Source organism: Schistocerca gregaria, chromosome 8, assembly GCF_023897955.1.
Source record: "Schistocerca gregaria isolate iqSchGreg1 chromosome 8, iqSchGreg1.2, whole genome shotgun sequence".
NCBI lineage: Eukaryota > Metazoa > Arthropoda > Insecta > Orthoptera > Acrididae > Schistocerca > Schistocerca gregaria.
Window position 1 is genome coordinate 198226592 of NC_064927.1, and position 24116 is coordinate 198250707.

At 45.7% G+C, this 24116-nt stretch overlaps 1 protein-coding gene across 2 annotated transcripts in view; it reads left to right on the top strand.

Moving 5' to 3' along the window:
• The window catches only part of LOC126283953 (high affinity copper uptake protein 1-like), a 1096589-nt gene that overhangs the window by 488736 nt on the left and 583737 nt on the right, over positions 1-24116 (top strand). The gene's annotated exons all lie outside the window — the stretch shown is intronic.

Sequence of the window (24116 nt, forward strand, 5' to 3'; positions counted from 1 at the left end):
TCAGTGTGTGTTCCTCCAGAGATGAACGCATGCACATTGTAAAAGAAGCTAAGTGAAATGTCGCACTGTACCCAGTACATCCTGTAAGTACTGAGAAGCCGAGGCTCGCCGGCCTTGGCCAGCTCGCAGTGCGCAAGTGGTGATCGCGTGCAGATTAACACGCCGTGGCCAACCCTGTGCATGTATAGGGTGTCCATAATTAAAGTTCCAGCTGTTTAAAAACGCTGTAGAAAGAGAACCACTGTTCAGAACGACGTCAGGTTTGAACAGCATATTGTTGACGCAAGGGGAAATGTCATGAAACAAAAAACTGAACGAGAAAGTTACCAATATCTGGCGCTGTAAGCGTGTTAATGTAAATGGGGTTGGCTGCAAACGACAGACAAATCGCAGTTTGACGGCTGTGGTTTGAGTTGTACATTACATCATCCGTACCGTTCAGAGAGCATGACTACACAAGTTCAGCAGTCGAAAGTTGTGCCCTATTAGTTAGGTCAGCCCATCCAACGCAGCGAGGTCAGCTAACTACCACACAGGATGGGAAAAATTGTGTTTTATTTGTCCCGAAGTAAAAAAATGCGAAAAAAGCGTAATGAAATCAGTTTCTAATTGTTGTGAGACTGGCGCTAGATCAAGAGTGTACGGTGGACTGTGTTTTCCTTACGTTTGGAAACAGTAAGTGAGGTCATTATGGGGCGATCAGGAGTTTGCTGTGAAGCCACGACGCTGCCAGGGGCAGATGGTTCAGTAATGGATTATGCACCCTTCTTAGCTTAGGCGCGTCACGGCGTTTGTTGGTACGCGACGTAACAGAGCGTGTGAGCCCGTAATGGACGTCTGTCTACCGCTTGTACGCTGTCAGCGGCGACATGCATATGCATACAGCCGCGTGTGCGGAAGCCGTGTCCACAGCTCCCAGCTTGTCTACAGCCGCCGACGGAGCGCACGTGTCGTCAACAGTATGCGCGTCTTATTATTCATCGGCATTTCTGTTATTGTTGTCGTTGTTGCAGATCGAAGAATGGACTTAGGTGGCTCTCCACGTAAGTCTCCTTCGTCCAATCCTCTTCATCTCTGTATACCTACTGCAGCCTGCATTCATTTGAAACTGCTTACGTCAACCTCTGGTCTCCCTGCAGTCAAGCCGTGGCGTTCCTCTAAAATCCTAAACACCGCCGCCCCCCACCACACACACACACACACACACAAACATTTCCCTCCATTATCAAATTATTCGTTGTTTCTTTCGGATGAACTTCAGGTGGGACGTCCGAACATCTCATTGTCCTTTTTTAAAGCGTCTCAACCCCTGAAACACACATCCAAGACTTAAAAAAAAATTATCGCCGTAAGACTTTTCATGAACTCAATTGTCTGCCTAGCCTTTTTACCGAGTAAAACGTGAAATCGAATGACCGCTCTTTGCTCCGCTGGGGTTTGTGACACAACCACGTTGACACACTGTGGGCGCATGTCCACTGATTAACACTGCCTACTCACAACTTATTGGTCGAATGCGCATCTGCTGCTTACATCTGTTAATCAAAGCTGCTATTGTAGGTACTACCTGACGTTGCTTATGCGCCAGGAATAAAATCAGTTTCGGAACTTTTTGGAAGGGTGGTGTAAACATATGCATCAACAAAAGTTTTGCACCACCCCTTTATTTCGAAATTCATGGCACAGAAAACAAAAATTGGCCATCAATCGTCCGTATATACTAGTCTCCAATGTGTCCAGATCGTTAAATTAAAGAGAAAAAAAGTGTTAAGACAAAATAGTGTTACCCGTGTGGATCTCTTCACAGCACTCCTGAGCAACATTAATACTAGACTGCCCTTGCTCGGACGTAGGCTTGAATCCATCGACGAGATCACCAAGCCAGCCCTGGTCCATATTGCCCCACTCGTGAGTGGCGATTCTGGGTAAGTAACTTAGTGTCATTATTTCGTCGACTTCTAAAAACTGCTCTTTTCAATCGATCCCACACGTTTTCATTTCGATTCATGTAGAGAAATAGGCAGGTCACTACGTTCTGATGGTCCTATCGTGCTGAAGGAACGTGTTCACGAGAGCAGCGCGATGAACACGGGAGATGTCACCCGTTATGATAAAACTGTCACCAAAATGTTGGCGTTATGTCCTCACTGTCGCTTGCAGACTCTCGTCCCTGTACCGTAGGGCAGTGAGATCGCCCTTAACATACACGACAGGTGTACGACAGTCCCATGTAATGCCACCTCAAATATCACTCTACCGCCAACTTGTTGCACATGTAGGACATAGTGTCGGAGGCGTTGCTGGGTTTCCTTCACACGTTGTCTGCGGTTATCAGGGCACAAGCAAATCCGAGTTTCGCCCATAAATCACACCCAACTCCAATCGTATGTTGTCCAAAAAAAAAAAAAGTTCAAATGTGTGTGAAATCTTATCCTAAGGACAAACACACACACTCCCATGTCCGAGGGAGGACTCGAACCTCCGCAGGGACCAGCGGCACAGTCCATGGTTGCAGCGCCTCAGACCGCTCGGCTAATCCCGCGTGGCCGTATGTTGTTCATTCTGCACGATTTCTTGCCCGTCTGTAACGGTGTCATGGTGTTGTGGTGCAGGACGCAGTGCTCTCCATGGTCGTATGCAATCGTCTCCTAACAGTTTGATGCGATACATGACTTCCTATAGCCTCTTCCAACGCCGAATTCAGTTCTGAAGCAATCAGCCCTCGGTTCTTTTGTCTCAAAAGCCGCAAATAGCGGTCATCCTGTGCAACCATCGCACGTAAGCAGTCTTTATGGTGTAAGTTCTCGACACTGCCTGTCAGTTGAAATCGACTTCACATCGACACCACACCACGTAGACACCGGGGCACACGTCGAGCGACTTCCCTGTTTGAGAAGCCTTCTGCGTAACGTGATGATGCGGTCACGATGATTTGACATGATTGTCTTTCGTGGCATGAAGGATGTTCACTGCACTGTTCCGAAGAAACCTCTAATGCGTCCCTTCTGAAGCGCTGCTACTCAATCTAGTGTGGCGTTCTACACGTAGGTATCGCTCTTAGTAACTGTGTATGGTTACAAACAACGTGCGGGATGGCCTTTCGATCGGTCCAAGAACAGTCACAATAATAACACACCTGCACAACATACCGGGGTGATGCAAAACTTTTGTTGATGTATGTACGCATTAGTAGTCTTGGCGGTGAACTATGACTTTTTAAATACTTACAAGCTACTAATATACAGTGTCTATTATAATTAATTGCGTAAACGCATGCAGTTGAAACTGCCCGATATTAGAAGCAAAAAAGTCTCAGAAGACATAGGTGAATAAAGGAATCGTTTGTGAGATAATTGTGACTTTGTGGTTACAAGTCACTACTGACGTGAATCTGTGTAAACACCGCATATCGGTCCATGATGTGGTTCAACACGAGGAGCTGTTAACAGAATGGATACGACAGTGCAGTAGACAGTCACAGTGCCACACATTTCAGCTGTTTGGGGAGAGTCAGTTGTGTTGTACGAGTATTGGAACGTTACAGTAACGAGGAGTACATGGATGTGCATTTCGTGCAGGGTAGGGATAACGGCAGTACACTGGAGGCTGCACGCTTGCAAAATGGTTCATATGGCTCTGAGCACTATGGGACTTAACATCTGAGGTCATCACTCCCCTAGACTTAGAACTACTTAAACCTAACTAACCCAAGGACATCACACACTTCCATGCCCGAGGCAGGATTCGAACCTGCGACCCTAGCTGCAGCGCGGTTCCGGACTGAAGCGCCTAGAACCGCTCGGCCACAACGGCTGGCTGGCTTCACGCTTGTACCAAGAAGCATACCCTTACCGAAGACATACCGAGAGTCGTTTACAAGGATGCATCAATGCCTCCGAGACACTGTGAGTTTTGCACATTCTGCGCGGGCGATCGGCCTGCTCGAATTACTGCTTTGCTTGGAGATGTGGTGCTGGGAAGGATGCCCTTCCTGCCGCCACCCCGTACCCCCCGGGACGGAATCAGAGTACCCCAACTGTCTGGTCGAGTGTAATCCATGGAATAGTGCGAATCTGTTCAGATGTCTGCGAGCCGTGTAACTGAGGCGGAACATGGGGACCAGCCCGGTATTCACCTAGCGGGATGTGGAAAACCGCCTATAGACCACATCCTGGCTGGCCGGCACAACGACCCTCGTCGTTAATCCGACGGGCGGATTCGATCCGGGGCCGGCGCGCCTACCCGAGTCCAGGAAACAGCGCGTTAGCGCTCTCGGCTAACCTGGCAGGTTACAGCTTGGCTTCCCACCATGTGAAACGAAATCCAATTAGGTTCCAGGAAACGCGGCAGAATACATAGTGCAATGTTTACGTGAGGTTTATTCTTGTGATGAACGGAGTATAGCAGACCTACAGAGGGCGACTGAAACTCTGAGCCAATAAAACAGAAGTTTTACTTGCCCGACGACTATGTAGACTCGCGCCGCGATGGCAGCCAGCGGTTTCACTGCAGCCAGCCGCATTGGTTAGACATCCCCTGAGCGACGCGCTTACATGACCAACGGTTCCACTCCTCGGCGTCACCCTGAAGAGGGAGTGGCCAAACGGGACGCCGACGAGACCAGAGGACATAGTATTCGGTTTTTCTACATCTCTTACGTTTGGTAAGTGTCGGACTTACTGCCAGTGTTGCGAAATTCATTTCTACAGACTTTAAAGGGATCCAACCTGTGACAGCTACTTCTTGGAACTCAGATTATTTGAACACTCAATCAATCAACACCGTTTTTATTTTTGTTCGTAAAGCTTTTGACAATGTTGACTGGAATACTCTTTTTCAAATTCTAAAGGTGGCGGGGGTAAAATACAGGGAGCGAAAGGCTATTTACAATTTGTACAGAAACCAGATGGCAGTCATAAGAGTCGAGGGGCATGAAAGGGAAGCAGTGGTTGGGAAAGGAGTGAGACAGGGTTGTAGCCTCTCCCCGATGTTATTCAATCTGTATATTGAGCAAGCAGTAAAGGAAACAAAAGAAAAATTTGGAGTAGGTATTAAAATTCATGGAGACGAAGTAAAAACTTTGAGGTTCGCCGATGACATCGTAATTCTGTCAGAGACGGCAAAGGACTTGGAAGAGCAGTTGAACGGAATGGACAGTGTCTTGAAAGGAGGATATAAGATGAACATCAACAAAAGCAAAACGAGGATAATGGAATGTAGTCCAATTAAATCGGGTGATGCTGAGGGAATTAGATTAGGAAATGAGACACTTAAAGTAGTAAAGGAGTTTTGCTATTTAGGAAGTAAAATAACTGATGATGGTCGAAGTAGAGAGGATATAAAATGTAGACTGGCAATGGCAAGGAAAGCGTTTCTGAAGAAGAGAAATTTGTTAACATCGAATATAGATTTAAGTGTCAGGAAGTCATTTCTGAAAATATTTGTTTGGAGTGTAGCCATGTATGGAAGTGAAACATGGACGATAACTAGTTTGGACAAGAAAAGAATAGAAGCTTTCGAAATGTGGTGCTACAGAAGAATACTGAAGATAAGGTGGATAGATCACGTAACTAATGAGGAGGTATTGAATAGGATTGGGGAGAAGAGAATTTTGTGGCACAACTTGACTAGAAGAAGGGATCTGTTGGTAGGACATGTTTTGAGGCATCAAGGGATCACAAATTTAGCATTGGAGGGCAGTGTGGAGGGTAAAAATCGTAGAGGGAGACCGAGAGATGAGTACACTAAGCAGATTCAGAAGGATGTAGGTTGCAGTAGGTACTGGGAGATGAAGAAGCTTGCACAGGATAGAGTAGCATGGAGAGCTGCATCAAACCAGTCTCAGGACTGAAGACCACAACAACAACAACAACAAATAGTTATCGTATTCATCTCAAATCCGTGAATTTATTTCTTGTGTTCCAAATAAAACTGTTTAACTGGTTTACCTGGTGAACTTTTCGTTAGATTTAACCGAAGGAAGCGACCTAACATACAGCATCGTTACCGTCTTCTAACTGAGGCATTGTTTATAAATTTTCCTAACTGGGATAGCCGACCTGTGTTTACCGAAACTTCTTTTACTTCTACACTGAAGAGGTGTAGGGCCCCCGTGAGCACGCAGAAGTGCCGCAACACGACGTGGCATGGACTCGTCTACTGTCTGAGGTAGAGCTGGAGGGAACTGACACCATGAATCCTGCAGGGCTGTTCATAGATCCGTAACAGTACGAGGGGGTGGAAATCTCTTCTGAAGGCATCCCAGATATGCTCATAATGTTCATGTCTGGGATATTTGGTAACCAGCAGAAGTATTTAAACTCCGAAGAGTGTTCCTGGAGCAACGCCGGCCGCTGTGGACGGGCGGTTCTAGACGCTTCTGTCCGGAACCGCGCTACTGCTACGGTCGCAGGTTCGAGTCCTGCCCCGGGCATGGATGTGTGTGATGTCATTAGGTTAGTTAGGTTTAAGCAGTTGTAAATCTAGGGTACTAATGACCTCAGGTGTTGAGTCCCATAGTGCTTAGAACCATTTGAACCTGGAGCAACTCTGTAGCAGTTCTGGACGTGTGGGGTGTCATATTGTCCTGCTGGAACTGCCCAAGTACGTCGGAATGCACAGGGGACATGAATGAATGCAGGTGATCAGAGTCGTATGTAGAATCAGGGGTCCCATATCAATGAAAATGTGCACGCCCTATACCATTTCAGAGCCTCTACCAGCTTGAACAGGCACCTGGAGACATGCAGGGTCCATGGATTCATGAGGTTGCCTCCATACCCGTACACGTCCATACGCTCGATACAAATGGAAACGAGACTCCTCCGACCAGACAATGTGTTTCTAGTCATCAACAGTCAAATATCGGCAACGGACGGGCCAACTTCGTGTCGTGCAGTTAGCAAGGGTAGAGGAGTGGGCCTTCGGCTCCGAAAGCCTATAACGATGATGTTTCGTTGAATGGTTCGCCCGCTGACACTTGTTCATAGCCCATCATTAAAATCTGAAGAAATTTGCGAAAGGGTTGCACTTCTATCACCTTGAACGATTCACTTCAGTCTTCGTTGGCCTCGTCCTTGCAGGCTCTTTTTCCGTCCGCAGCGATGTCGGAGATTTGATGGTTGACCGGATTCCCTATACTCACGGTACTCTCATGAAATGGTCGTACTGCAAAATCCCCACTTCATTGCTCCCTCGGAGATGCTGTTTGCCATCGTTCATGAACCGACTATAACACTAAGTTAAAACTCACTTAAATCTTGGCAACCTGCCATTGTAGCAGCAGTAACCGGACAAGTGTGCCAGACACAGCGTTGGCGACCACAGCACCGTTATCTGCCTGCTAACCCCGTCTTGAGACCACGAGTGGCCTACGGGACCATCCGACCGCCGTGTCATCCTCAGGGCCGGCCGGAGTGGCCGAGCGGTTCTAGGCGCTACGGTCGCAGGTTCGAATCCTGCCTCGGGCATGGATGTGTGTGATGTCCTTAGGTTAGTTGGGTTTAAGTAGTTTTGATGACCTCAGATGTTAAGTCCCATGGTGCTCAGAGCTTTTTTTTATGTCATCCTCAGTGGAGGATGCGGATAGGAGGGTCGTGGGGTCAGCACACCGCCTTCGCGGTCGTTATGATCATGATGGTGTTCTTGTCGGTAGCCGCTACTATTCGGTCGAGTAGCTCCTCAGGTGGCATCACGAGCCTGAGTGCACCCAGAAATATGGCAACAGCTCATGGCGGCACGGATGCTCACCCATCCAAGTGCCGACCGCTCCCGGCAGTGCCTAACTTCGGCGATCTCACTGTTAACATAGCTCTATATTTGAACAAGCATGGCTATATCATTTTATTTGGGGCTTCAGTACAGTATCGTGTACTTTGAACAGTATGCGTTTGCGCCGTTGATTGTGATACAGCCTGCATTTAGAGTTGATGTGGGTAATCCGGACAGCTGTTCTGGCGCACAAGAATGACGCAGCCGGCGGTATTGGGTGATCAGCTGGCAGCGACAAGTGGATGGCTCGCGGGCTGCGACGTGCACGGAGCAGCAGCGTGGGCCGTGTTATAGACAGGGCGCCGCCAGCCGTCTCGCCAGTGCGGGATGAATAAGTCATGAGGCGGGCGTGCTTCGTTACCGCCGCCGATGCCTGACCTCCGCGACCAGCCTTTCCTTCTCCTGCCTGCTGTGGCGTGGCCCCTGCTGCCACCTGCCGCTGCCGGGTGAAGGTCGCCGGCGGGTGGCGAGGAGGTTACGAGTTCGGCCGCGGGTGCCGCGAAACAAGTGAAGGGGTGGCCAGACTTCAGCTTCTCCTGGCGTATTCAGTGTCCCGATGCAGCCGGGGAACGTCTACGGCAGTAAGCCGATACTTCGACACCCGTCATCTTCAAGGCGCCGGCCGATGTGGCCGAGCGGTTCTAGGCGCTTCAGTCTGGAACCGCGCAACCGCTACTGTCGCAGTTTCGAATCCCGCCTCGGGCATGGATGTGTGTGATGTCGTTAGGTTCAAATGGCTCTGAGCACTATGGGACTCAACTTCTGAGGTCATCAGTCCCCTAGAACTTAGAACTACTTAATCCTAACTAACCGAAGGACATCACACACACCCTGCCCGAGGTAGGATTCGAACCTGCGACCGAAGCGGTTCCAAACTGTAGCGCCTAGAACCGCACGGCCACTCTGGCCGGCGATGTCGTTAGGTTAGTTAGGTTTAAGTAGTTCTAAGTTCTAGGGGACTGATGACCTCTGATGTTAAGTCCCATACTGCTCAGAGCCATTTGAACCATCTTCATGGCATAAATGTAACGGGAGATCTCCTTGCATGGCAACTTGAAGCGTAGGTGAGCTGGAGTGCGTTAAAGAGCAAAACCAGATTATGGCGCGTGCAGAAAGTCATTTTTTTTATTCTGTTTTGTTTTGGGCTGTCTAAAAGATATACAGGGTGAATTTGCCCAACGAGTACAAACGCAACCTCGACGAGAGGATACCGAACAAAAAATGTCTAATGAACTTCTGAATGTCCGGAAATCCTTGGTTTCCGCGCTAGAGACCATTGTTAAAGAGATTGCAGTATAATACGCGCTGTACCATGCAGCCACAGTTACAGTATTGTTGAAAATGGTTTCCATGTGACTCAATGCATGCGTGTACGCGGCGTTGCATGTTCTGTCTGACACGTTCACATCGGCCAGGCTGGGAACTCTGAACACGCCACCTGAACGGTCGAACAGTGAACCAATGTTCTTTTCATAGATGAGTCCCGATTTGGTTTGGCTTGGAGAGTGATTCTCGATGTATTCGGATCTGAAAGGAACGTGGAACACGATTTCGGGACCGAAACACTGTGGAAAGAGACCTATATCGAGAATGATCCTTAATGTGTGAGGAGGGGCTATGTTGACTTCTCCAACGTCTCTTGTACTGTTGTGTCGGCAAGGTTTAACTGCACTCAGCTACCGTGACGAGATCTTGGGGTTGTTGCGAGGTGTTGTGGGCCTAGACCTACGATAACGCTCGATCTCAGAGTACGCGGATGGTTGATATTTTCTTCGAAATGGAAGAATCTGCACACATGGCGTGGCCTGCTCTCTCTCCCGACCTGCATCCCATAGAGAAAGTCTGGGATGCACTAGGGATACAGCTTCCATCATGTTAGCATGCACCAACCAGTCTCCGAGACTTGACAGCAGCTCTGCAGGAAGAATGTGCATTATAACCATCGTTTCAGGCCTGTACTGCTGCCATACGTGGTCATACCCCATTCTGAGCTCATTAACCAGTTGTCAGAATATGTGTGAAAATCCATTAATTTGGAAAAAAACTAACATTTTTGTCTACCATTATGCATGTTGTACTTTAACACGTTCTGTATTCTTTACATTGTTTCTATTTTACAGACATATGTTTATTTTGTTTTGTGACAAAATAAACGAAACTTTTCAAAATTCTGTTTTTGCTTCAATTTTGGACACCTGTGTATTTTGGTTTAACTGAAAGTGGCAGCACAATCACCAGAAGTGCAATCCCTGCACAGTACAGCCTGATTTCGAAAAAAAAAGTTCAAATGTGTGTGAAATCTTACGGGACGTAACTGCTAAGGTCATCAGTCCCTAAGCTTACACACTACTTAATCTAAATTATCCTAAGGACAAACACACACATCCATGCCCTAGGGAGGACTCGAACCTCCGCCGGGAACAGTCGCACACTCCATGACTGCAGTGCCTGAGACCGCTCGGCTAATCCCGCGCGGCAGCCTAATTTTCCAGTTGCTGTTATTACGCGAGCGGACAACATGGAGTGTCATCATCAAGAACAATGCTGAACGATGTTGGTTGCTGCGGAAATAGGGCGTAAACACTGAAGATACAGGGTGTTTCAAAAATGACCGGTATATTTGAAACTGCAATAAAAACTAAACTAGCAGCGATAGAAATACACCGTTTGTTGCAATATGCTTGGGACAACAGTACATTTTCAGGCGGACAAACTTTCGAAATTACAGTAGTTACAATTTTCAACAACAGATGGCGCTGCAAGTGATGTGAAAGATATAGAAGACAACGCAGTCTGTGGGTGCGCCATTCTGTACGTCGTCTTTCTGCTGTAAGCGTGTGCTGTTCACAACGTGCAAGTGTGCTGTGGACAACATGGTTTATTCCTTAGAACAGAGGATTTTTCTGGTGTTGGAATTCCACCGCCTAGAACACAGTGTTGTTGCAACAAGACGAAGTTTTCAACGGAGGTTTAATGTAATCAAAGGACCGTAAAGCAATACAATAAAGGATCTGTTTGAAAAATTTCAACAGACTGGGAACGTGACGGATGAACGTGCTGGAAAGGTAGGGCGACCGCGTACGGCAACCACAGAGGGCAACGCGCAGCTAGTGGAGCAGGTGATCCAACAGCGGCCTCGGGTTTCCGTTCGCCGTGTTGCAGCTGCGGTCCAAATGACGCCAACGTCCACGTATCGTCTCATGCGCCAGAGTTTACACCTCTATCCATACAAAATTCAAACGCGGCAACCCCTCAGCGCCGCTACCATTGCTGCACGAGAGATATTAGCTAACGATATAGTGCACAGGATTGATGATGGCGATATGCATGTGGGCAGCATTTGGTTTACTGACGAAGCTTATTTTTACCTGAACGGCTTCGTCAATAAACAGAACTGGCGCATATGGGGAACCGAAAAACCCCATGTTGCAGTCCCATCGTCCCTGCATCCTCAGAAAGTACTGGTCTGGGCCGCCATTTCTTCCAAAGGAATCATTGGCCCATTTTTCAGATCCGAAACGATTACTGTATCACGCTATCTGGACATTCTTCGTGAATTTGTGGCGGTACAAACTGCCTTAGACGACACTGCGAACACCTCGTGGTTTATGCAAGATGGTGCCCGGCCACATCGCACGACCGACGTCTTTAATTTCCTAAATGAATATTTCGATGATCGTGTGACTGCTTTGGGCTATCCGAAACATACAGGAGGCGGCGTGGATTGGCCTCCCTATTCGCCAGACATGAACCCCTGTGACTTCTTTCTGTGGGGACACATGAAAGACCAGGTGTACCGCCAGAATCCAGAAACAATTGAACAGCTGAAGCAGCACATCTCATCTGCATGTGAAGCCATTCGGCCAGACACGTTGTCAAAGGTTTTGGGTAATTTCATTCATAGACTACGCCATATTATTGCTACGCATGGTGGATATGTGGAAAATATCGTACTATAGAGTTTCCCAGACCGCAGCGCCATCTGTTGTTGACAATTGTAACTACTGTAATTTCGAAAGTTTGTCTGCCTGAAAATGTACTGTTGTCCCAAGCATATTGCAACAAACGGTGTATTTCTATCGCTGCTCGTTTAGTTTGTATTGCCGTTTCAAATATACCGGTCATTTTTGAAACACCCTGTATTTACAAACGTGTGACGCTAGCGTGTGGAGAGTGGACACCGTCAGAAACATCGCTCTTGCTAGGCTACCATGCTTGTCTGCATACGAGTCGGAAAACAACGGCTGTCGTCGCTGAAACAGGTATCCAGGCTTTCACACGTCATCCACTGTATTGGCCCCTTTCACTTCTGTAGGCCGTTATCGAACGACTTACCTGAGTCTGTCGCACTCGTCGTAGAACAGCTGCTCGCCAGTTCCTGGAAGTCTGTGAAATGTCGCGCAGGGCTTTCTTCGTCTCGCCGAACAGATCGTAATCAGAAGGGGCTAAATCAAGAGAATACGGCGGATGTGTCAGTAGCCGGAATCTCATTTCAGCGGTGACAGCTGTGGTTTTCCTACGCGTTTGGGTACGAGCGTTGTCGTGTTGCAACAGCACATTTTAGTGATGGCACACACTTTCCACAAAAAGCTACCAGTCTTCTACGAGTGTCCGTTGTATTTATACCCTCCTTTCACAGAAACCTCGTCGTCCCCGGCGGTCTTTGATGGTCACACTCCATTCTGTCTACTCACGTAACGACAACATTTGGGAAATTGGGCTGTACTGTACGGGGATTACACTTCTAGTGACACTCCTGCCACCTAAAATTAGACTGATGTACTACATACTTGCAGCCGTAATATTGAGTCAAATGGCGCATCGTGATGTGTGGCAAAAAATTATGTGTGAATTAATATCGAACGCCTCGAATAGTTGTCATGAAAGTACATTACAAAACATTAATTTATGACATCATATGGGAAGATATAAATCTAAGTTTAACAAAGCCTACTTTTGATGACCATGTACGTTCGAGCGCTTTCCTGAAAGTAATGCCCCCGAATTTTTTATTCTGCTCTTAATATCAGTTGGGGTTTTACTTGTCATGCATATTACTCGGCCGACTTTCGCGTTTCGCTGATGCAAGCTGCAACCCTCTGCTGGTAGAGGCCTACGAAGTGTAACGTACAATATGGCGATGTGTAATGTTACTATGTAATCGAGTATCTAACCGCAGAAGACGCGCCTCCAATTGAAATCCGTAGAAGAATTGAAGATGTATATGGCGATGATGTCAGACCACACACAAAAGCTGCGACATCCGCAACAATCCGACGTCTTGGGTTGATTGTCATCGATCGTCCTTCATACAATCCTGACTTGGCCGCATAAGATTTTCATCTGTTTCCAAAACTTTAGCGAACACCTCCCAGGGATTCACTTTGACAGTGATGAAGCGGTGCACTCTGAAGCGATGCCACACTTTCTGTAGTTACGGTGTCAACAAACCGGTCTCTTGTTGTCAGAAATGTGTTCGTCGCCAGGGTGACTATGTTGAGAAATAATACGTAGACATGAAGATTAAAGATGTAGGCTATTAATAGCGTTTGTTTTATGTAAAAAGCTTTAAGAGTTTTCACAAAGAAAATTCGGAGGCATTATTTTCCAGCAAGCCCTCATAAAATATTGAACAATAGGCTTGGTAAAGTTAAAAGTCCTCCCCCCATGAACCATGGACCTTGCCGTTGGTGGCGAGGCTTGCGTGCCTCAGTGATACAGATAGCCGTACCGTAGGTGCAACCACAACGGAGGGGTATCTGTTGAGAGGCCAGACAAACGTGTGGTTCCTGAAGAGGGGCAGCAGCCTTTTCAGTAGTTGTAAGGGCAACAGTCTGGATGATTGACTGATCTGGCCTTGTAACAATAACCAAAACGGCCTTGCTGTGCTGGTACAGCGAACGGCTGAAAGCAAGGGGAAACTACAGCCGTAATTTTTCCCGAGGGCATGCAGCTTTACTGTATGATTAAATGATGATGGCGTCCTCTTCGGTAAAATATTCCGGGCGGGGACTACTCAAGAGGATGTCGATATCAGGAGGATATAAAAGGTAGATTGGCAATGGCAAGGAAAGCGTTTCTGAAGAAGAGAAATTTGTTAACATCGAGTATAGATTTAAGTGTCAGGAAGTCAGTTCTGAAAGTATTTGTATGGAGTGTAGCCATGTATGGAAGTGAATCATGGACGATAAATAGTTTGGACAAGAAGAGAATAGAAGCTTTCGAAATGTGGTGCTAGAGAAGAATACTGAAGATTAGATGGGTAGATCACATAACTAATGAGGAAGTACTGAATCGGATTGGGGAGAAGAGAAGTTTGTGGCACAACTTGACTAGAAGAAGGGATCGGTTGGTAGGACATGTTCTGAGGCATCAAGGGATCACAAATTTAGCATTGGAGGGCAGCGTGGAGGGTAAAAATCGTAGAGGGAGACCGAGAGATGACTACACTAAGCAGATTCAGAAGGATGTAGGTTGCAGTAGGTACTGGGAGATAGAGAAGCTTGCACAGGATAGAGTAGCATGGAGAACTGCATCAAACCAGTCTCAGGACTGAAGACCACAACAACAACAAGTTAAAGGTAACCATAGAGAAACGGTATAAAGATATTAACGATTAACAATGATGTTTTGGCTCAAATGTAAATATACAAATATGCGTTTAACAAAGGTATTTGATTTGTCTAAAATTTTAAAGGTAGTCTGACATAGACAGCCCCTCAAATCTTCTATATATCTACTTTCTATAAATTCATCAACTAAAATCCCCTATTGTGCTTTCTCTCTCTATGTTCGGGCTAATGCCAAGAACTGTAATTGAGAGTGTGATACGGTTTTCGGTAATAGATGGAATGATTCTCGAGAAAGGTTTGTGGGCACAGAAGATACGCATAAGGCCTGATGACATGGCGCATTGTCGTCCATAAAAATTCCATCGTTTTTGGGAACATAGTCCATGAATGCTAATGGTCTCCATGTAGTCAAACATAAGCATTTCCAGTCAATGTGGTTCAGGTGGAACAGAGGACACAGCCCATTCTATGTATATAGAACCTCCACGTGCTCGTACGGTGCCTTATTGACAATTTGGGTCCATGGCTTCGTGGGGTCTGCGTCACAATCGATCCCTACCATCAGCTATTAATAACTAACTTACTCGTCTGACCAGGCCACGGTATACCAGTCGTCTAGGGTCGAAACCAACCAATATGATAACAAGCCCAGGAGGATTTCACGCATTGTTGCTTTTCTGAACTCTACGCAAGCTACTGTGCTCTCGGTCCCTAAGTGAAGGCCGTCGCCCACTGCGTCGTCCGTGGTGAGAGGTAATGCCTGAACTCTGATATTCTCGGCACACTCTTGACACTGCTGTTCTCGAGTACTGGTTTCCGTAACTATTTTAAAAACTGAATGTCCCGTACGTCTAAATCTAACTACCATTCGGCGTTCAAAGTCTGGTAAGTGGCATCGTGGGGCCATAACCACGTCGGAGACCATTTCACGTGGATCACCTGAGTACAAATGACAGCTCCAGCAATGCACTGCCTTTTTATATCTTTTGTACGCGATATTACCACGGTATGTGATCAAAAGTATCCGGACACCCTCAAAAACATACGTTTTTCATATTAAGTGTATTATGCTGCTACCTACTGCCACGAACTCCATATCAGAGACCTCAGTAGTTATCAGACATCGTGAGAGAGCAGAATGGGGCGCTCTGCGGAAGTCACGGACTTACGTGGTCTGGTGTTGGGTGTCACTTGTGTCACGTGTCTGTACGCGAGATTTCCACACTCCTAAACATCCATTATTGCACTATTTCTGATGTGATAGTGAAGTGTAAAGGTGAAGTGATAAGTACAACACAAAAGCGTACAGACCGACCTCGTCTGTTGACTGACAGAGACCCGGCCGTTGTGACCGAGGGGTTCTGGGCGCTTCAGTCTGGAACCGAGCTGCTGCTGTGGTCGCAGGTTCGAATCCTGCCTCGGGCATGGATGTGTGTGATGTCCTTGGGTTAGTTAGGTTTCAATATTTCTAAGTTCCAGGGGACTGATGACCTCAGATGTTAAGTCATAGTGCTCAGACCCATTTGAACCCCATTTGACCTCAGATATTAAGTCCCGTAGTGCTCAGAGCCATTTGAACAATTTTTGAACTGACAGAGACCGCCGACCGTTGAAGAGAGTCGTAATGTGTAATGGGCTGACATCTATCCAGATCATCATATAGGAATTCCAAACTGCGTCAGGATCCACTGTAAGTACTATGACACTTAGGCAGGAGGTGAGAAAACTTGGTTTTCATGGTCGAGCGGCTGCTCATAAGCTACACATCACGCTGGTAAATGCCAAGCGACACCTCGCTTGGTGTAAGGAGCGTAAACATTGGACGATTGAACAGTGGAAAAACGTTGTGCGGAGTGACCGATCACGGTACACAATATGACGATCCGATAGCAGGGAGTGGGTATAGCGAATGCCCGGTGAACGTCATCTGCCAGCGTGTGTAATGCCAGCAGTAAAATTTGGAGGCGATGGTATTATGGTGTGGTCGTGTTTTTCATGGAGGGAGCTTGCACCCTTGTTGTTTTGCGTAACAATATCACAGCACAGGCCTACATTGATGTTTTAAGCACCTTCTTGCATCCCACAGTTGAAGAGCAATTCAGAGATGGCGATTGCATCTTTCAACACGATCGAGCACCTGTTCATAACGCACGGCCTGTGGCGGAGTGGTCACGTGACAATAACATCCCTGTAACCCTGTAATGGACTGTCCTGCACAGAGTCCTGACCTGAATCCTACAGAAGTCCTTTGGGAGGTTTTGGAACGCCGAATTCGTGCCAGGCCTCACCGACCGGCATCGATATCTTTCCTCAGTGCAGCGCTCCGTGAAGAATTGGCTCTCCATTCCCCAAGAAACTTTCCAGCACCTGACTGCGAGAGTGGAAGATGTCATCAAGTCTAAGGATGGGCCAGCACCATACTGCATTTTAGCATTACCGATGGTGGGCATCACGAACTTGTAAGTCATTTTCAGCCAGGTGTCCGGATACTTTTGATCACATAGTGTACGTGCATATCGCTGTCGCATGTCTTTTCTCTCGTCAGTCTATTAACACTACAGCAGATTTCTTCCTATCGTTGAAACTTAAATGCAATTTTGCCATGCTGAAGCGGGTCATTGGTTTAAAAAATAAAACATAAAGGACTAGGAACAATAGCGATGCAAATGTTCAGTGCCTGAACTGAAATAACTGTTCATATAAAGTACATACTAACATGAAACGACTGTTAACGTAGCTGTCTGTGTTGCAGTATTACTGCTATATGTTGGCAGCTTGTAAAAAATTAAAAAGCTCGTCATTATATACCAGATTACTGAAAGAAAGTAGAATGGCACCTCTAGTGAGGAACTTTGCTTTCAGACGCCGTAATTGTTGTAAGTACGATTCTGTTCTTCTCCCATTTTGCACATGGAAAGAGGATGTGATCGGTTTCATCTTGTGTAGTGTAGTGATAGTGCGGTTCATTTCGGTACGAGAGAACTTAGGTACTTTCCAGTTGTTTTGCCATTTCTGAAAGGCATTCTGTATGGCCACACAACACAATTCAGAAGACGATAGTTTGAGATCCATTAAAGATCCGATTATTTTTTTGTTTCTTTATCAGAAAGGCAGTAGACATGGTCAATAACTAGTGCCATCACGCAATGAAAGATAACCGATGCCAGACTCTATCGATAATGAAATATTAATTAACAAGAAATAACGAGATAGTGCTAACTCTGCCCTTCTCTTGTTTTACCAGGGAAACAGCTGGATTTCAGGCAGGATTTAAGCAACGTGACTTTATGGGTCACTTGCTAGTTTACCCTCGACAGCTTCCTTCGTAACACTGTCTCAGCAACTGCAAGCCAGAATCTCTGTGTTTTTCTTTGGTTTCATGGCAGTCATAATTTGCAAAATTTATAGAACTTTTAGTTCAGTTCGGCCGAGTATTCACTTCATACGGAGATGGAAGAGCAGAACTGCTTTTCCTTTTCCTGTTGGTGAAGAGGAAGGTTATGGTGCGTTGGGACACGCCATTTACAGGAAGCTAACTATAATGATTTCTGTCTTCGCGCCAAAAGTTGTCACTATCTCGTTCAACGTTAAAGGATACTTCGTGGCGTGGTACGTAGGACTCATGTCATACATATCAGACCCTAAAAGTTTGTCAGCGTAGTTAGCTCACCTTAAAGAAAAACTTTCGCTATAATGGGTAAAGCGCGCGATACGTTATCGACCAACCATGAATTGGCTGATGTGGCGCCTACGTCTCACACGTTGTGAGGTGTATTTTTTCGAACACTATCTTAGGGCCCTTTTAGGGTTTGTAAATGATGGTCTTGGCTTATGTAAGACGCGTGTGTATGGTACCCCGTGCAGTTGCGGTGTATCATGTATCAGTCGGACCATCAGGACTGTTCATGACCAGTGAATAAAGCATAAGCGTCATACACGCCGACAACAACTAAGAGAAGTGCCGATTGCAGATCATGGCCTCGGTACCGGTTACCTGATGGAATATATATTTCAGTAGTCTTCACCCGTTTACGCTTCTTGCTGTTTTTATTTCTCAGTCACTCACATCACTTTCTTTTCCCTTACCTTACAAAATATTGTGTCTCATCACGTTCCTCTTTCTCCCTCTGCTCCACTCCCCATAGTTTAAACTGTCTCCCTATAACTTGTCTATTGTTGCGCTTAATTTCTTGTTTCTCTACTATAGTAAATACTGAATGTTTTATAACGTCGTATACTAGATGTAATTTATGTTTGTCGTAGTGCATATTATCTGATTATACTAATGACTAGGCCATGACCCTAATCAAGCCAGATTAAATAAGTAAATAAAATAATAAATAAATAACACGCTTCTCTCTCAAACAACATTTAGATCTGATGACTGAATGAGAAACCCGCTGCTTCACTTTTCTTATTCACAGAATGTAGATGTTGTTAGTCCTGTGTCCTTCATGCAGTTGAACTGAAATGCTAATCATTTGGAAACCAATTCTTTTGCTTATGCCATAGCCCAACAGCGATCGCAGGGTCGGCGTGGTAAGAACGGATTTGGCAAGGTTAGTTGTAGGGGTTTCCGGATGCCCTTCCTGCCGCCACCCTGTACCCACAGGGATGGAATCAGTCTACCCCCGCTGTATGCGTCTACTGTAAATGATGAAATAGTGTGAACGTGCTACAAATGTCTGCGATGCGTGTAACTGAGGCGGAACGTAGGGACCAGCCAGGTATTCACCTAGGTGGATGTGGAAAACCGCCTAAAAACCACATCCAGGCTAGCTGGCACAGCGGCCGTCGTCGTTAATCCGCCGGGCGGATTCGATCCGGGGCCGGCGCGCCTTCCCGAGTCCTGGCGGGTAATCATTTGCAAACCAATACATGTGGCAAATTTTATGTCTATTTGACTTCTTGTTTATATACAATCTTCAATGTACTGCACTGTTTTTTGGGATCGTGAAGGGAATCTTGGCAAGGGGAATGGAATAGATAAGCTACGTAACAATTTAATTGGATAAAAGATTGACAAAGGGAAATTGCAGATTGTGTGTGAAAAGAAGGCATAAGTGGGACTAATAATACATAAACAGGGGTTGGACATCAGTACGGAATTACAGCGAAAACTGCATGGGTGAACGTAAATGCAGAAGCTAGCCAAGCCTGGAGATTGCGCTGTCGGACTTGACCACGAACAGCACTTGAGCATTGTCCTCAATGCGTTGCATGTGTCAGTCTTGGTGGGAACTGTGTTCTACATAGTTGAGAGTGAATTATGTCGGAGATAAGAGAATTTGGACGTGGGTAAATTGTTGGTGTCCGAAGCGTCTCGTGTTTTAAGGGCTACCCGCTGCAGATTTGTACCGCACATAGAGAAAGCCGAAAAGCATTACCAGCTCAGTCACAACACGGTCAAAAGTTTGTGGTTAGTGATCGTGACAGACAGCCATTGAAGAGGATTGTGAAAAAAAAAGAAAAAAAAAACATGCATCAGTGATTCAAATGGCCGTAACAGGAAAACGTGGTGCGGAATACATAAAACCTGGCGTGTGAAGCAATGGAAGTAACTCATTTGGTCGGATGAGTCTTGTTGCACACTGTTTCCGAGTTCTGGTAGAGTTACGCCACAAGACTGAAAATGGCGATGAGTCGGTGATGATTTGGACAGTCATATCGTGGTATTCCTTGGCCCCAAGGCTACACTGCAAGATGGCTTCACTGCCTAGGATTGTGTGACCATTTTGGCTGATCAGGTCCATGTCATTGTATAATGTTTGTTCCCCAGTGGTGAATGTGTGTTCTAGACTACAGGCCCCCTGTTCACAAAGCTCGTATCGTTCACAACTGGTTTTGTGAGCACGAGCGTGCGTCGTCGCATCTGCCCTGGCCATCACACTCATAAAATCTCAATATTATTGAGCCTTTGTGATCTACTGTGTAGGGAAGGCTGCCTGATCGCTATCCATCATTGTTAGCTGAACATGCCACTGTTTTCAGGAAGAACAGTATAAGATTCCCTTGAAAACGACAAATGACCTGTATTTATCCATTCCGAGACGGCAGGATGCTGTTTTGAATGGTAGCGGTTTTCCTCCACCGTATTATGCATGGTAATTTGTTGTGTTTTTCGTGTTTACATATTTTTGTCTATGCCGTGCAATTTATTTTACCACTTTCACTCTGCCACATTCCTGAACAAACGGGTCATGTGGGTTAACTAATACGCCGGGTTTGAGAAACATTGACCAGCATTTATTTCCGAGTTGTTATGGTGGGAATTGGGTAATAGTAAGAGAATAAATCGTAATGATATTTATTTTATGGGAATCTACCATGTGATACTTTTGGAGGAAGTAGGAAACATTGATTGAAATAACAAAACATACAGATAAGAAAAGCCGTAACTTAAAATACAGATGCGGGCTCCATACGCTTAAGAAAAGGCTGAGGAACAAGGATGTTGAGGTTCTCAATAAGGTGTGGCGAGCGGAGAAGCTACTCGTTGCAGTAATACATGATTAGGAAAAAAGAAAGAAAGAAATATTTCTGCGCACGCAAGAGCTGCACTGGTTCAACATTAGCAGAGATAGTCCGTCGGTGAGCTCAAATTTAAAGTATTCCAGACCATGACATCATCACTAGATTGGCAGATTATACACTGAAGAGCCAAAGACACTGGTACACCTACGGCGAATACCGTGTAGGGCCTCCGCGAGCACGCAAAAGTGCCGCAACACGACGTGACATGGACTCTACTACTGTCTGAAATAGTCCTGCAGAGAACTGACACCATCAATCCTGCGAGGGGTTGGAGATCTCTTCTGCACAGCACGTTGCAAGGCATCCCAGTCGGGCACAATAATGTTCATGTCTGGTGAATTTGGTGGCTACCGGGTGTGTTTGAACTCAGACGTATGTTCCTGGAGCCACACTGTGGCAATTCTGGGTGCGTGGGGTGTCGCATTGCCCAAGTCTGTCGGAATGCACAGTAGATACGAATGGATGCAGGTGATCAGACAGCAGGCTTAGGTACGTGTGACCTGTTAGAGACGTATCTAGACGTATCATGCGCCCCCTATCACTCCAACCGCACACGCCCCAGTACAGAGCCTCCACTAGATTGAACAGTCCCCTGCTGACATGCAGGTGTCCATGGATTCATGACACGTCCATCCGCTCGGTGCAATTTGAAATGATATTCGTCCGACCAGGCAACATGTTTCCAGCCATGAATAGTGCAATGCCGCTGTTGATGGGCCCAGGTGAGACTTAAAGCTTTGTGTCGTGCAGTCATCAAGAGAACACGAGTGTGCCTTCGGCTCCGAAAGTCCTTATCGATGATGTTTCGTTGAATGGTTCGTACGGTGACACTTATTGATGGCCCGATGATGTTTCGTTGAATGGTTCGCACGCTGACACTTGTTGATGACCCAGCATTGAAATTTGCTGCAATTTGCAGAAGTGTTGCACTTCTCTCACGTTGAAAGATTCTCTTCAGTCGTCGCTGGTCTCTTCTTGCAGGATATTTTTCCGGCGGCAGCGATGTCGGAGATTTGATGTTTTACCGGATTCCTGATATCCACGGTACACTCGTGAAATGATCGTACGGTAAAATCCCCACTTCATTGCTACCTCGGAGATGCCGTATCCCATTGCTCGTGTGCCAACTATAGCACTACGTTCAAACTCACTGAAATCTTTATAACCTGCCATTGTAGTAGCAGTAATCGATCTAACAACTGTGCCAGACAGTTGTCATATATAGGCGTTGCCGACCGCAGCGCCTTACTCTGTCCGTTTACGTATCTCTGTATTTGAATACGCATGCCTACACGAGTTTCTTTGGCGCTTCAGTGTATGATGTGGATTTTCAAACAAAGCAATCACTTCGAGACTGATGTATTCAGCCTTCAACTTAGGCTAGAATGGCAACCGAAATCCCTTCTTTGGATTCAGAGAGAAGAAAGAGACTCTCTGAAAGCCTTTATTCGATATAGATTGCCGCTAACGATCTCACGACACGTGAATTATCACACAAACAAAACATCCCGTGGTTAATCAATTGAGTCAGCAATTTGTATGGGGATAAAAAGTATAATCCCTTCTTTAACGCACGGAGAGAAGAAGAGATGCCGAGAAACTATTTATTCGATGTGGGTTAGACCTAACGTACTTACAACACGTTGTTCATTATACAATAAAATCCCGAAATTACGCAGTTAAGTTAGCAATTTGTACCGGAATAACAAGCATAGTCTCTCCTTCAGTGCACAGAGTGAAGAAAGAGATACTGTGACAGCCATTATCCGATCTCCATTGCATGTAATGGACTCACAACTTACGGTTCGCAAAAATAAATAAATAAAAAATCTCAAAGTTAATCAATAAATTTAGCAGTTTGTATATGACTAACGAACAAAATACGTATTACATGATGTAAAAGAAAATTTTGTTAAAGCTTTCAGACAACGCCTTGAAACAGACGCAGAAGACGTTCCCAATTTCTACCACATTCTGAGACCTTCACATACTTTCACACTCCTGGAGTGCTACGTGTGTACTCCTTATGGCGTGCGGCAGCGAACACCACACAACATAAAAATATTAGAAGTTCAAGGCTCATGATACGATATCGAAACAAAGCCCGACGGTTGCGTTGCTAGTGGCCTGGCTGTGTAGTTTTTTTTTCATTTGCACTTTGTGAGTGTTCTTCTTTGTCTGCGGTAAAGTGAGTTTCTTGGAAACGTTTTTCTTTCCTTGCGGAGTAGTATATTCCAGAAATCTCAATCAAAAACGAAAATTTAACTTAGATGAAATTCATAGTAATGCAAATCGCCATTTGATTGTAAAATTACTAATTTGCAAAACCCAATACTGCAATTTCGACCATGTGGACGATTTAAAGTGCAAATTCCGTTCCTTATTACGACTTTCTTTCGTCGCATTGTATCATGTGGATTAATGTCTTTTTGTTACTGTTTACGAATCCGTGTTTGAATGCTCGACTTAAATACGTTGTAAATACATTGCTCGTATTCCACATTATTTTTGTTCGTATGCGTTTTTGTACTCTCACACTTAATGGAGGTCACCAAAATTTTCATTGACTTCTCCTAAAATGTGTTGTTTTTAGTACCTGTTAATGAAGTGTGAATGCATATGCAAAACTACTGTCACATTTCTGGCATTTACAAGTGCTCTACTGAGACTATAAAGCACACTCATACACATATACGTGTACTACTTCATCCATACTCTGCAAACCAGTGTCGAATGCATGGCACTCAGTGGCAACAAGAAACACCATTTAAAGCAGAATTACAAACTCATTCCGTGACAAGATGTAATGAAGTTGAATACCAGTTCTGTCAAAACTTGTTAAGATGCAGTTCACCATTATATGCGAGAAAGTAGAATAAAAGCAATATAAACTACTGGCCATTAAAATTACTAAACTACGACGATGACGTGCTACAGACGCGAAATTTAACCGATAGGAAGAAGATGCTGTGATATGCAAATGATTAGCTTTTGAGAGAATTCACACAAGGTTGGCGCCGGTGGCGACACCTACAACGGTGCTGACATGAGGAAAGTTTCCAACCAATTTCTCATACACAAACAGGAGCTGACCGGCGTTGCCTGGTGAAACATTGTTGTGATGCCTCGTGTAAGGAGGAGAAATGCGTACCATCATGTTTCCGACTTTAATAAAGGTCGGATTGTAGCCTATCGCGATTGCGGTTTATCGTATCGCGACATTGCTGCTCGCGTTGGTCG